Source organism: Humulus lupulus, chromosome X, assembly GCF_963169125.1.
Source record: "Humulus lupulus chromosome X, drHumLupu1.1, whole genome shotgun sequence".
In the NCBI taxonomy this organism is placed as follows: Eukaryota; Viridiplantae; Streptophyta; class Magnoliopsida; order Rosales; family Cannabaceae; genus Humulus; species Humulus lupulus.
This window is the reverse complement of record NC_084802.1, coordinates 111,841,161-111,855,663: the sequence shown is the minus strand read 5'-3', so window position 1 is coordinate 111,855,663 and position 14,503 is coordinate 111,841,161. Positions and strand designations below refer to the sequence as shown.

The following is a 14,503-nucleotide window of genomic DNA, read 5'->3' as shown; positions in this document are numbered from 1 at the left end:
AGCCCTGCAACACCTCCCTTTATGGATTTACAAGAGATTCGATACAGCCCATAGGTGCACTTGAATTAGCCCTCACCATGGGAGAACAACCAAGACAAACCACCATAATGGCAAACTTTTTCGTGTGAGACTGTGCCTCGGCCTTCAATGCGGTATTAGAAATACCATCCCTAAGAGAATTGAAGGCGATAACCTCAGTATATCACTTGGCCATAAAATCCCGACTTCTGGGGGGATAGCAAGCATGAAAGGAGAGCAGAAGGAAGCGAGGGAATGTTATAACACATCCTTCTGCATAGCCATAAAACTGTCAGTGCCAATGGCAATGGTAGTATATGGAAGCACAAACCCACACGAATTGGACCCGTGGGTTGCGGAGGAACCCAGGGCCGAGCCAGTGGAGGAGTTGGAAGAGGTCACGGTTATGACTGAGCCGGTGAGGAAATTGAAGGCAGGGAGAAATCTTCTGGAAATCGTGAAGGTAAAGCTGGTAGAATTTCTAAATTTTAACCTCGATGTGTTCGCCTAGAGTCACATGGACATGGTTGGGATAGATCCATCGATCATGTGCCATCACTTGAACATCGACCCAAAAGCAGGACCTGTAAGACAAAAAAGGATGGCGCTAGATCCAGAAAGATACGCTGCCCTGAAAGAAGAAGTTGACAAGTTGAAGGCAAATGGGTTTATCTGAGAAACATTCTACCAGTATGGGTATCCAACCCAGTTTTAGTCCCGAAGCCCAATGAAAAGTGGAGGACTTTTGTGGATTTTACTAACCTCAATAAAGCATGCCCTAAGGACAGCTTCCCACTTCCTAGGATATATCAGTTAGTAGACACCACGACTGGGCACGAGCTACTCAGCTTTATGGATGCATATTCCAGGTACAACCAAATACCCATGAACCCGGCCGATGAAGAGCAGACTTCGTTTATAACAGACAAAGGGCTTTATTACTACAAGGTAATGCCTTTTGGTTTAAAGAATGCAGGTGCTACTTATCAAAGGTTGGTAAACAGAATGTTTGCCAATTAGATACGAAGAAATATGGAAGTATGTGTAGATGATATGTTAGTAAATACAAGGAAGGCAGAAGAGCTCACAAGCGACCTTGGTGAGATGTTTAACACCCTCCGAAAATTCAGAATGAAGCTAAACTCGCTCAAGTGCACCTTTGGAGTTTCGTCAGGAAAGTTCCTCGGTTTTATGATGAATTCTCGGGGTATTGAGGCCAATCCTGACAAAATTAAGGCATTATTGGAAATGAGCACGCCACGAAACAAGAAGGAGGTGCAATGCTTAATAGGGAGAGTAGCCGCTCTTAATAGGTTCGTCTCCAGATCCACTGACAAGTGCCTCCCTTTCGTCAACATCGTAAAAGGGAACAAAAAGTTCGCTTGGGGTGAAGAGTGTTAAGAAGCCTTAGCTAAGCTAAAGGAGCACCTTGAAAAACCGCCCTTTTTGGCTAAGCCAGAAAAAGGAGAAAAAATTGTACTTGTACTTAGCATTATCAGAACATGCTATAAGCACCGCCCTAGTCAAAGGAGAAAAGAAGCATCAACTACCTGTATACTATGTCAGCAAGTGGTTGGTAGACGCGGAAACCCGGTACCCAGAAATAGAAAAGTTAGAATATGCTTTGGTAGTGGCATCGTGAAAGTTGAGGCCCTATTTTCACGCTCATGCTATTGAAGTGCTCACCAACACCCCTTTGTGTCAAGTCTTGCACAAACAGGAGACCTTAGGAAGGTTGCTAAAATGGTCAATTGAGTTAAGTCAATTTGACATCATTTATACCCCAAGGACCTCGGTCAACGGGCAGGTACTTGCAGATTTTATAGTTGAGTTTGCCTACCAACCCCATCAGGAGGGAGAAATAGAAGAAAATGAGCTAATGTGCAGAGGGGAAAAGTAGCCTGAAGAATGGAGCCTCCATGTGGACAGGGCGTCAAACGAAGGAAGAGCCGACGTTGGCATTGTAATGATGGGACCTGAGGGACATAAGATGTATTGTGCATTTAGATTCGGATTTGAAGCTTCCAATAACGAAGCGAAATACGAAGCACTATTAGCTAGCCTGCGACTAGCCAGGTAGTTGAAGATAACACATTTGCATGTCTTTAGTGACTCACAGTTAGTAGCATTTCAGGTGAAGGGAGAATATCAAGCTAGAGGCCCAAAAATGGCTGCATACCTGGCCAAAGTAAAAGGGTATTTGGATTAGTTCAAAAAATACACCATAGAACAAATCTCAAGAGAGCAAAACAGGAATGTCGATGCTCTCGCAATACTCGCCTCTACCCGAGATGAAGACACGCTTGAGTCCATCCCTGTTGAATACCTCTCCATGCCAAGCATAGCAAAAGAGGAGGTTCACATGGTCAATACTCCCAAGGAGTCATGGTCCACACCCATCTCAAGGTACTTAAGTGACAGAACGTTGCCTGTGGACAAAAAAGACACCCATAAGCTGATTTACAAAGTCGCCCAATACACCCTAGTAGATGGAGTTTTGTATAAAAGAGGATTCTCCACCCTGCTCCTATGGTGTATAGACAAGGGGGAGGCTTTGAAGGTTCTGCAAGAGATCCATGAAGGAGAATGTGGAAATCATACTGGGGGCAATCCATGGCAAAAAAGGCCATACGATAGGGGTATTATTGGCCTACCGTTGAAAAGGATGCGGGCGATTTCGCGAGAAAATGTGACAAGTGCCAATGACATGCTATGTAACACCCCAAGTTGCTAATAAGGCTTAGGACCTTGATTAGCGTGCCTGGAGGGAAATACGTGAATTAATATGGTAATCTATGAATTTAAACGAATATGTTATTAGAATGCATGCTTAGGTGGTATAAATATGCATGAGGACCCTGTTTGTATGCTAGGGGTAAATTGGTAATTTTAGCCCGCTGAGGGCATAAATGTGAGAAATGTGTTATGTGATTTGTGCCACGTGAGTGTGGTGATAACAGTGTGATGCACATGCTGAGACGGACCTAGGGAGCTAATTAGTTTAAAGGTCACAACGGGATTAAATACCCGGCTCGGGAGGAGCCTAGGGGGGTATTTTGGGGATTTTGTAAATTGAGTTCTTGTGAGTTAATGGTAACTGGTAATTTAGTAACTTGTGTAACTGTTAGTAACCGCTGAGAGTAACAGGTTCAGGAGGAAAAATGGTAGAATTGTAATATAGATATGAAATGACAAAAGAGCCCTTGAGGTTTAGTTAGGAAGGGATATTTGAGGAAGGGTGGAATAGTCATTTGACAAGATAGATAACCTTCAGCAGAAGGAAAAAGGAATTTACGTGTTATACTTGGTGATAGTTGGTTTATGCTAAAATTTGAGACCTAGAGATAGAGCAAAAGAGGAGCTGAAGAAGGAAGTTGAATTTGAGTCTTAGGAGGAGAATCAAGAGGTTTGAAGTAACCAAGATCAAGCTTAGGCCAAAATTGTTCAGAGGTAAGAGTTTGTGCTCTGCTTTTGTTGAATTTAAGTCTAAATTTTCAGAGATTGAGTGTGGGAATCTAAAGGAGGAATGGATGGTTTTACTTGGAAATTCAACTAGGATAATCAAAAGGAAAGAGGTTGGAGACTGGAATAGAGAAGGGTTCGAGCCAGATTCTTGAATGAGGTAAGAGTTCTAACATGTTTACATTTTGTTTCTGATGTGGTTTAAGATTTTAGAAGCAAGGTTCATATTTTTCAAGCTATGGTTTAAGTCTTTGAAGCCATGGTTTAGGTATCTGAAATTTGAAACCCAAGAGTGGATTTTTGGGTGTGATTGAGTTTTTTTATGATGTTTATAGGTTGTTAAGGGTTCATTTGGGGTTTTGAATTGGTTTTGGGGCTTAGGTACTTGTTTGGGAAGATTTGGAGTGGTTTTAGCTCGGGAAAAACGCAGGGGAAAACCCAGAAATCTGAGTTCGCGAAGGAGCGCCGCGGCCCTGTTCTTGGGCGCCGCGGTGCGAGGTTGCATCAGGATGAGGGAAATCCACTGGGCACCGCGTCCCTTGAAGGGAGTGTCGCGGCCCTAGGCCATTTTTGACAGCCAAAAATTGCATTTTTAGGGCTTTTGCCCAGGGACTCGGGGGATGGTTCCAATGCGTTGTTTTAAGGAATTAGAGGTCCCGAGAGTGCGGGATTGGTCCCGGGAAGTGGTTTTGGGATTGTTTAGTATTAAAAGTGTTTTATATGTGTTGTGACTAGGAATTTGGAGAGGCTCGTGATAGAGGACCGTGCTTGTGACCTTGGTGCATCGAAAAGCTCAGGGTACAGGTAAGAAAACTGTAGCACCCGTAGAGCAGGGCTTGGCCCATAGTATTGCTGCATGGCGCGGCCCTAAGATATATCATTTCTAGGATGTAGCTTTAAATGAACTATTATATGTTTGATTGTTGTTTGAGAATGCTAAATATGGTTGTAGCAGAATGAACGACAAAGGGGCCGAGAACGGCGAAGGCCGAGAATGGTGAAGGCCGAGAACGGCAATGGGGCTGGGAATACCACTTAGCACATGGAGTGCTTGTCGTTAGGGTGAGACCCTAATGGATACATGGGATATCCTTACGGTGTAGACTGAGATCCCAGGCTTTGGTAACGCTTCTGGGACGGCATGGCCGTATATGTGTTTAATCTTGTGGATTGCCTGATTGACTATGAGCTATCTGTCATAGCAACTGTGTGATATTCATATGTTATGTACTGTGTGAGTTTTCTTGCTGGGCCTTGGCTCACGGGTACTCTGTGTTGCAGGTAAGGGCAAAGAGAAAGTCAACCAGCCATGAGTACGGATAGCGTGGGGGCGGCGCGTACATGTTTGGCCTGCCCGACTGCTTTGGTTGGGGGCATTTCTGAGAAATGGCTGTACTAAACTCAGTTTTCGATAATTTGTCAACTGTGTATCTATTTTGAGTTGTAAATAGTTTACAAACCTCGTTTTGGGATCCCAAATGTTAAACTACTGGAACTTTTAGTGAAATGGAGTACCTTTAAAGATTACAGCCTTGTCTTTTTGTTTAATCACACTTTTGTTCTAAAAACATCACTGAGCGAGTTAATTGCACATTTTAAACTCACTTAGTAACGGCTCTAAGGTAGTAGGGCGTTACATGCTAATTACCCCAGACAGTCACCAAATGAGGTAGTGAGCATGACCAGTCCATGGCCCTTTGTTGTGTGGGGGATTGAATTGGTTGGCGCATTACCAACAGGAAGGGGAGGAGCAAAGTACGCGGTTGTAGCAGTCGATTACTTTACTAAATGGGTTGAAGTAGAGCCGCTAGTCCATATAACGGCTAAGCAAATCACCGCCTTTGTCAACAAGTTCATCGTCTGTAGGTCGGAGTACCCTACAAGATAATCTCTGACAACGGGACCCAGTTTGAAGGGGGGTTATTCGAAAAATATTGTAGAGAAAGGGGGGTCAAGAGGAGTTTCTTAACTGTAGTGCACCCGCAAGCCAACAGACAAGTAGAGGCCATCAATAAGATCCTGAAAAGGAATCTGAAAACAAAATTGGAGAACTTGAAAGGAGCCTGGGTCGAAGAACTGCCCAATGTGCTTTGGGCCTACAGGACCACCCCCCGTTCCACTACTGGAGAAACGCCTTTCGCCTTAGCCTATTGGTGCGAGGATGTTCTTCTAGTAGAAATGAAAGTTAGCTCCTTCTGTATACAATCATATGATGACCAGGTTAACCACGCAGCATTGGATGAAAATTTGGACATGTTGGAGGCAAGAAGAGAAAGGGCATAACTGAGGTTGGAAATGTACCAGCAACGGGCCGCAAGATACTATAACTCAAGGGTGCGAGAGAGGACGTTCAGGGTCAGAGACCTTGTGTTAAGGAAAGTTCTGCAAAACACTCGCGACCCGGGTGCGGGTGTACTAGGGGCGAACTGGGAAGGGCCCTACCAAGTTTCCCAAGTAGTGCCCCCTAACACCTACAAGCTGGCACAATTGGATGATACCATGGTACCCAAAGCGTGGAACGCAGAGCACCTAAAAAAATATTATCAGTAAGACCTCCATGTCTGAGGCAAGAATATTATTGCTTTGTCTAAACATGTAAGTTTAAGTGTAATAGCTATGAGTTAGAGGGCTGACTTAGACCCCCTGATATGTAGTAAGAATAAGGTCGCCATAGATAGTTATGTAATCTACTCATTTCCAATGAATATGTTTCTCTTTGGCACCCAATGAATATGTAATAATAACTCTGGTGTATGAGAAAAATGATCACACTATCTAACTCTCATTTCCAATAATCATCAAAGTGCATGAGCAAAATGATTAAAGTACCCGACAAGATAAATCTTGCCAAGCACTTGGGGGGAAAAGTATAGAGCCAAAAAGGGTCCTAAAAGAGACCCTTACAAAAAGAGTATACAACCAAAAAGGGTCCTAAAAGAGACCCTTACAAAAGGATCCTAAAAGAGGCCCTCACAAAAAAAAAAAGGGAAGTAAGGAAGAAAACCTTGCAAGGCATCTCTTGAGTTCACGAGGATCAGCTACCCATATGAGCATCAAGAGGGTCAAAAGGTCCTACAGGAAGAGCCTCCCAATAAAGGTCGATACCTCCACGGGAGGAAAGGCCTCAGGAAGAGCATCCACCAATAAGCCTAGAGCAGCCACCAAGTCGTCTAGCCAAAAAGGGTCCTAAAAGAGACCCTTGCAAAATTAGTACTATGCGTAATGACAAGAAGGACGCTTCTCGCAAGAAATAATAAGCGCATGCAAAAGTATATAAAAGGATGGATAGAACCCAAAGGGAACATATCCTTACAAATACAACAAAGGTGCACCAAAGAGACCATCACTATAGGTCTGAAAAAGAGAGACCTATCGAAACCATTCAGCTCATGTATAGAGGGGTGGGCTCAAAAGGACCTCAAGCATAAAGAAGCAAAAACAAATGATCATGTATATATAAAAAATAAAAGAAAGTTGTGATAACATTGCAAGATCAAATCAGCATCAGCCACAGCAGGACTTAAAAAAGTTCCCAAAAAAATGAGGTTCAAATGAGCATACAACCACATCAAATTAAAAGGTAAATGCTGTAGAAGCAAAATCTCAGGGCCTCTTGTCGCAAGCATTCCATTCGGCTACCTCGGCGTAGCATGGTCACCAAAGGAGGAGAAATCGAAGCTAGGATTCTGCCTCCACATTCCATAGAGGGTTCGCTCTATAGACTTGTACTCGACCTCAGCTAAATTAGCCTCCAGGAGAGTGACCCTCTCCTGCAACATCGCAGCCTTGGCTTCCAGGAGGGTGACTCTCTTCTGCTCTCCCCAAATCAGCTTCCAGGAGGGTGACCCTCTCCTGCAACATCGCGACCTGGCTTCCACTCTTTTTTGATGACGAAGAGGCCTTCACCAGGACCTTCTCCAGCTTAAGCTTGGTGTCAGTAAGTTGTCCCTTGAGCTCTTGAACTTTGATCGCTAGACGATCCCTTTCAGCGTTCGATGAAGAGAGGTCCTATGCTGAGTCTGCAAAGTGTTGCGCCACTAGAGAGGCCTGCAAGGAAGCAAATAGAAAAAAAAAGTGAGCAAACAAAGAACCCCCCCCCCCCCCCTCCCCCCCAAAAAAAAGAAAGAACAATGTAAGACGCATGAACTCACCTAAGTGGTGGAGTGTACAAGGGGACCCCAAGCTTCGCCATGGAAAAAATCCTGCGAACTCTCCACTCGATCTCGGGAATACCTTTGGCGACACGGTTATACCTCTTCACGTAAGGAGCTAACGTGCGACTCACCCAAGATGACCCCTCCAAATCAGGAGCGCCTGGGTGAGTAGGGACAGATGACCCACTAACCGAGGGAAGAGGAGGCACAGGAACATCAGAAAAAGGGTGCCTTGAATGGTCATGATTAGCGGGAGCGCAAGGAGGTCATGCTGAGTCTACAAAGTGTTGCACCACCAGAGAGGCCTGCAAGGAAGCAAATAGAAAAAAAATGTGAGCAAAGAAAGAACCCCACCCCCCCCCCCCCCCCCCGCCCTCCCCACCAAAAAAAAAGAAACAACAATGTAAGACGCATGAACTCACCCAAGTGGTGGAGTGTACAAGGGGACCCCAAGCTCCGCCATGGAAAAAATCCTGCGAACTCTCCACTCGATCTCGAGAATACCTTTGGCGACACGGTTATACCTTTTCACGTAAGGAGCTGACGTGCGACTCACCCAAGATGACCCCTCCAAATCAGGAGCGCCTGGGTGAGCAGGGACAGATGACCCACTAACCGAGGGAAGAGGAGGCACAGGAACATCAGAAAAAGGGTGCCTTGAATGGTCATGATTAGCGGGAGCGCAAGGAAGATTATCATAGTCATAGGAGAAAGGCACAACGAAGCACCCTGGCATGGTTTGTGGACCACAGAAATTAGAGGCTGTGTTGCGGTCCGTAGGGACAAAAAGAGGGCACCCCCTGGTGGACGGAGATGACCAGGTCGGACGCTTAGAGTTTGAAGAAACCTCCCAGTCACCCATTTCACATCACCCCCGTCCAAGTGAGGCTCAGCTAGAGTTGCCTTCTTCTTTTGCTCGGAAATATGCCACAGCAGATCAGGCTCCGAAACCATGGATAAACCATAGCGGTTAAGGTTGGCCATTTTTTTAGCAAGGTCGACATCGAGAAAGACATCTACTGGTGCTGCCTCCGACTCAGGAACGTCGTGGATACTGAAGCTCTCTAAACAGTCAGCACAGTTATCAATATGAGTATAAGTTCCAAAATAGCAAATTCAATGTAAAAGGAAAAAATCTCAGGTACTTACTTGGGGATGAGCGAAAATGTTCACAGACGGAAAGGGGACCATTCACAAGGAAAAAGTCATGCTTCCAGGAACCTGGGTTAGACACAGAACCCTCTATCAGGGAGACCTGAGAATTGGCTTTTTGCAGGAAGTAGAAGCCTTTGGATTTAGGTGTAGGCATGAGATTGTACATAAAATACTCCTCTTGGGTAGTAGGAGCACGACCATTAAGCTCCACAAACGCCATATATAGGTAGCTCAAAGTCAGCCAGCTATTAGGTGCCAGCTGAAGCGGAGCAAGGTCGAAGTGGTTGAGGACCATGACAAAAAACGAGTGTAAGGGAATGGTCCCACCCGCTTTTAAGATGCGCTCGCTCATGACCACGTAGCCCTGTGGGGGATTATCAGCCCGACACTTTTTGGAGGGTACGTATAGCTTGTACTCTTTGCCAATATGATACTTGTCGGATAATTCTAGCAATCGGTTTTCTGACACATTGGACACGATAATGGACACCAACAGATGACCAGAATCTATCTTCTCGGGAGCCACCTGTCCTCGCATTCCCTTTGACATATCTGCAAAACCCAAGGAAAAAGGTGAGGTCAAAACAGGGCATTTTACCCTCCATTTTTTCCTTCTTGCGAGAGTTTTCCACCGAGGCACTGAGTGTGGAAGCATCGAACATTGGTGGATTGAAGACAAGGGTTGAGGGGAGCCTGGGGTGTTCTTAGGGTTACTATAGGGAGAGAACGGGGCAGGAGGTTCAGGAGGGAGATTTCCCTCCATGAACTCCAACTCCATTTGTAGATCAAAAAGGCTCACTCTAAGGTTTGCAATGTGGTCATTAAGGTCAAAAGGGAAAGGGACTCCATCACCCCTCAAAACTTAATCTAGCTTGCTCTCCACCACCTTGATTTTACGCCTAAGATCGTCCATGCACTCAAAGTGGCATATACGAGCCCTCCTCAAGGTGTCATAGTCTTTGTAAGGGTTGTTCTCAGGGGACCCCAAGTTTGAAGATAAGTCCACAAACTCGACCCTCGAAGGAACGCTAGACGATCCCCCACATGCCATGAAACCTTGCCTTGTTGGTAATAGGGGTGGAAGTGTAGGTGGAAAGGGTGCTACAAAACACAAAGGAATAAGCTCAAAACCTCTAGACACAAGTGCTCGAAATGACCAACTACGGGGTACAAGGATGGGTATATGTGCAAGCAAGGGCATGTATGTGGATTAGCTCAAGAGGAACTCCGGCCAAGACAACCCATCCCAAGTAATGCTAATTTAAACCAATTGAGCATAAGAAAGGAAGAAAGTATACCTTGAGCAGGTAAAGTCGAGCATCGTCGCAGCCGAAGGAATGCAAAGGGTCGAAAGCACCGTCCCAGTCAAAGGAATGCATAGGGTCGAAAGTACGTGTCTGTAAAAAGAAAGGAGAAAGGTGTTTTATTCTCCTAACACCTATATAAACATTTAAATTAAAACAAAAAAGGAATTTAAATAATAAAGAGGAAAGGAAGCCAAAATGGCCTTGTGAGGAATGGAACCCCTACCTCTTGGAGGATGTGAAGACACAAATACCACCAAGCTAAGAAAAGAAAGTGTAAATATTAGGTTTGAGGTGAAGGTCTATTTATAAGAAGCTCAAACTCATCTTAGGTGTTGAATCCAATGCTTGATCAATGGTCAAGAAGGAGGCTTGGCACTTGCCTTGGGATCGCAAAGCACAATGATAGGCTCACATTCACTCTCAAAATCTCATAATAGTCCTCAACTCCAAAGTGTGTTTCTCTATAATGCCAAAATGAAGAAGAAAAATAATACCTCGTGTGCAGGCCAGAAACATCTCAATTTGAAGTCTACCAGAGAGCCTAAAGACCCTCTCATAGACTGGGGGGGCAAGTGTGAATGCCAAAAATCGGACATAATCCTGAAAGGGCCTCAGTCAACAGACGGGAGAAAAGGTGAGGCTTTCCCCCTAGTAACCTCGGGCACGCAAAGCAACCTCGTATCTCACCCCACGTGAGGCCTTTGCAAAGCTATTCCATCTCGCCCCACGCAAGGCCCTCACGAAGCCGTGACTTTGCACCTCACCTCACCCACCTAGCAACCTCGTGAAGCCACACCGTCTCGCCCTACGCGAGACCCATGCCTCACGTGAGGCCCTTGCGAGTTTGTGAACCCTAGTGCATCTCACCTTGCTGAACCCCTTGTGCCTCACTGGAGACCTTGCACCTCACTGAATGCCTCGCCTTGCCTCACCTCACCTCACCTCACCTGCCTAGCAACCTCATGAAGTCGCTCCGTCTTGCCCTACGTGAGACCCATGCCTCACACAAAGCCCTTGCGAGGTCGTGACCCCTAGTGCATCTCACCTTGCTAAACCCCTTGCGCCTCGTTGGACACCTTGCACCTCGCTAAATGCCTCGCCTCGCTTTGCCTCACCTCGTCTCACCCGCCTAGCAACCTCATAAAGCCGCTCTGTCTCACCCTACGCGAGATCCATGCCTCACGCGAGGCCCATGCAAATCTTTGACCCCTGGTGCATCTTGCCTTGCCCAGATGAAGGCCCGAAGGGCCACGTTCTAGCCTACGTCACCTCACACGCCCACCAATGCCTCGTGCCCTGTGCCAACTTGCATGGCGTGTTACTTGAGCCTCATTCCACCGGTGAGGCATCCTTCATCTATCATCCAATTAAGGCACCTTGGCCCACTTGCTAGAGCATGATAACTTGCTTACGACTAGCTCCTAAGAAGGAAGTCACAGATTTGTCTTGTCAAGTGTTAGGAGATACAAAGACAAAGCCAAAGTGGCCCAAAGTAACAAAGGAGAGGAATGTCGGAGCACGGAGTATGTCAGGCCAGGTACGTACGTGTCCAGGAGAACACATGGTATAAACTAGGCACCCATGTCGGACAAGTAGTGGTCATACGAGTAAGGTACCTGGTATGGTCCTCATCATCCATTCTCTGACACTCGTACTAAACAAGTGGGGGAGGTACATCCAAGTACTGAAGTTGAGGTGCTCCAACAAACCCTCAGCATGTACTAGAACTGACCACCACACCCCTGGCACCTTACCACCTATAAACTGCATATGTAGGGTCATGTCCCCAGGGACCACAGTTTGCTAAGAGTCATTAGTACTCTACTATAAATATGACCTCCCTTCATCTGAAAAAGGGGGGAATTTTTGGAGAGAATTTTGTAACCACTCATTGTTAATGGAAAGAGACACTCTACATTCTCTCTATTTTGCATTCTAAAAGTTCAGCATTTACATTTTGTGTTCTTGAAATCATAAGAAAATTTGCTTGAAGTTCATTTGATTTGAATCTACTCCTTTTATAACTCACAATGTTCTTGATCTAACATAGTTGACGAGTTCTTACCATCAACAGGAATCTTGATGTGATGATCAATATTTATTTGTGGCTGTTTATCAAGGTTTTCAGTAACCTTCAACCCACATACATCTTCTTCCTTATCAAACACTCTCTCTTCAAGACTCACTTGCTATGTGGGTTCATCTACAAACTTTCCAATTATCAAGGATATTTCATTACACTACTCTTTAGGATTCACTTCTGTATTAATCGGCAAATTACCCCGAGGAAAACTTTGTAACATACTTGCTAATTGTCCAACTTGCACTCCAAATTTCTTATTCATCACCGTGTCTCTGTCATAAATTGGGTCTGTGTGTTGGTTAAGGTTAACAAAGAAACTTGTAATTATGATGAATTTTCTTGTGGAGTTGGTGGTCTACGTGTTAGTTGTGATGCTTGTACTGGCTACAAAGGCTGCTAATAAGGTTTTTGAATTCGTTGTTTATTTTCAAGGAAAAGTTTGGAAGATATTGTCATCTTGGATTATATGTGTTATAGTAAGGATTGTTGAATGGCCTATTGAAATTCCCAATTGCCTGAACTTGTTCAATGGGAATATTATTATGGAAATCCACTACTCCACACTTGTCGAAAGGATGAGAAAGCCCACAAATATAACACCTTATATGTATCTGCATGGCTTGGGCTGAAATAGAATTCTATTGCAATTATTTTGTCAATGTTGCTACCTGAGCAGTAAGGGTAGTAATCGCATATAACTCATGAATTCCAACTACCCTTTTACTTGATTCTCGCTCACTGGGCCATTGATAATTATTCATGGCCATCTCATCCAACAACTCGTAAGCCTCATTGGCACTCTTACTCATAAAAGCACTTCCTGCTACAACATCAATTATTGTGTAAGTAGTACCACACAACCCATTGCCTAACATCCACTTTGCAATTTTATGATGGGGAAATCTTCTCAACAATTCCTTAAACCACTCCCATGCATCGTATAATGGCTCTCCCTCTATTCAATGGAAATTATTTATCTCATCCCTCAATCTTGGGGCCTTAAATGGAGGGAAAAACTTGGCCATAAACTTTTGAGTGAGTTCCTCCCAAGTAGAAATAGAGTTGGCCGCTAGAGAATTCAACCAAATTTTCGCTTCATCTCGTAGCGAGAACAGAAATAGCCTAAGCCTGGTAGCATCATCGCTCACCTCATTCTATTTAAATGTTGCATATAGCTCCAGAACATTTCCTATATGCGTATTCAGATTCTCTGTATGTGATCCACCAAATTGCACTGTAGATTGGACCATTTGTAAGATTGTTGGCTTAATCTCAAAATTATTAGCAGTAACCGATGGTGGTCTTATGCAAGAATGTACTCTTGTGATAGTTGGAAGCACATAATCTCTTAATGCTCATGCCTTATCATTTTGTTCCTAAGCAACAACAACAGCTCTGTCGTTGGCGCCAATGTTTGCCCCATGAGTGGGGTCTTGCACCATTCTCTCCCCTGCCTAATTCTTCTTCCTGTTCTGTCTGCAAGTTCTTTCTATTTTAGGGTCAAGAGATATCAAGTTAGCAATTCTATATTTTTGCATAAACCACTAGACAGCTTGAAATAGATATAACAAACAAACTTTATTTGTATAATCAAAGAAACCAAATTAGAATCAAATCAAATATTTTAATATTAATAATGGCAATCCCTGCCAATGATGCCAAAAACTTGTTATGGAATTTCGGTATACAAGTATATCTAATCGTAAACAAGTAATAAAGTAAGTAGAGTGTCAAACCCAGAAGGATTGATTATCAATTACCAACAAATTCAATTATAATTCTATTTGGTAGTCAAATTTGGAACTTTAGAAAAATTAAGAAATAAAATAAAGAAACAAAACAAAACTAACAAGTAAATTAATAGTGATTTAATTCAATGGATGAAAACTAAGGCATTTAATTTTATAAACTTTCTAATCTATTATTTCACTATTGAAATTTTATAACTCGTCTTCCTAAATTGATAGAAGGTTTACTAAAACAACTCCTATTCTTTCTCAAGATATAAGATCTCAATTTATATGTCAATTTTCTACATCTCTGTCATCATTCTAACATATAAAAGACATTAAGTATAAAAATCCTAAATTCTTTAAAATCCATACATGTATTCTCATCCAATATGTAGATTATGATTATTTAAGTATAGCATAATTAACTCTCACTTTTCAGATCTCGAATTAAAATCATAAATCATGCAATGGATGGAGTCAATCAATCATAAGCATTAAACACAAATTAAAAAAAAAATCAGAATAGATGAAGAAGAAATTATAAAATCCTCATAGAAAATAATGAAGATTCAAGTGACTACATTAAAATCC

The 14,503-nt window shown here is 43.7% G+C and overlaps 1 non-coding gene across 1 annotated transcript; it reads left to right on the top strand.

Annotated features, from left to right (window-relative positions):
• Positions 1 to 13,064: 13,064 nt before the first annotated feature.
• LOC133807865 (small nucleolar RNA R71) lies at positions 13,065 to 13,171 on the top strand. Its single transcript, XR_009879752.1, has one exon. It is a non-coding gene; the product is annotated as a small nucleolar RNA R71 (small nucleolar RNA).
• Positions 13,172 to 14,503: the final 1,332 nt, after the last annotated feature.